Here is a 1,104-nt window from a genome sequence, read left to right on the forward strand (position 1 = left end):
GAAGAAGAAGAAGAAGAAGAAGAAGAAGAAGAAGAAGAAGAAGAAGAAGAAGAAGAAGAAGAAGAAGAAGAAGAAGAAGAAGAAGAAACTATTCTTTGAGGGCCAGCAAGATAGCTCAATGGGCTAGATGCCTGCTTAGCAAGCACAGGGACTGAACTTCAATTTCTGGTACCCGCCTGAGCTGGCCACAGAGACCCATCATGGTGCTGCATGCCTGCAATTCCCGTGCTGAGGAGGCTGAAAACAGGAGGATCACTACAAGTCCAGGCTGCTTAGTGAGACGCTATACCAAATACATTGAAAGAAAGTCAGAAAGAAAGAAAGAAAGAAAGAAAGAAAGAAAGAAAGAAAGAAAGAAAGAAAGAAAGAAAGAAGGAAAGAAAGGAAGAAAGAAAGATCTGTACTTTGAATTTTGATCTTGTACAGACTTAAGTGCAGCCCCCTGATGTTGTACAGTGCCTAGCGCTCTATTAGGTGAATTAGTAAATGTTTATTTACAATAAATCCAATATTTTCCATAGTTGAGTGATTTATTGTGATGTATGTCCACTGTCATTTGTGGAGCATCTGTTGTTAGGTGCTGCTTACAAGTGAAGGTTTTGATTTTTGCATTTAACTTCTCTGGAAATCTTGTAAGGTAAGTTTCATACTTTCATTTTATTGATGAGAAAATCCATTTTATTTGAGTACAGAAAGGTGTAACAATTTGCTAAGATCAATGGGAAAGTTGGCAATTGTGTTAAATGATTTGTCTAAAGAAATGGTAAAATAATCCTTGCCTTAAGTTTATCTGAAAATAAGCCTTTGTTGCTGTTGTTTGATTGTTTTCCGTTTTATGAGACAGGGTCTTACTGTGTAACCCAGGCTGGCCTCAGACTCCTTGTGATCTTCTTGCCTCTGGTTCGTGAGTGCTGGGATTACAGGCATGTGCTACCATGTCTGACATCTGAAATAAATCTTATGCACTTTTAGTAGGCCACAGTGCTTCTAGAAGCTGAGCCAGTGCCATCTATGGATAGGTAACATGCACCACATACGTAATTTAAAATAGTCTAATGACCAAAATACAAAAGTTGAAATGGATAAAAATTATTTTATTTGAAC

The sequence above is a fragment of the Octodon degus genome, unplaced genomic scaffold, assembly GCF_000260255.1.
Source record: "Octodon degus isolate 3935 unplaced genomic scaffold, OctDeg1.0 scaffold00135, whole genome shotgun sequence".
NCBI lineage: Eukaryota > Metazoa > Chordata > Mammalia > Rodentia > Octodontidae > Octodon > Octodon degus.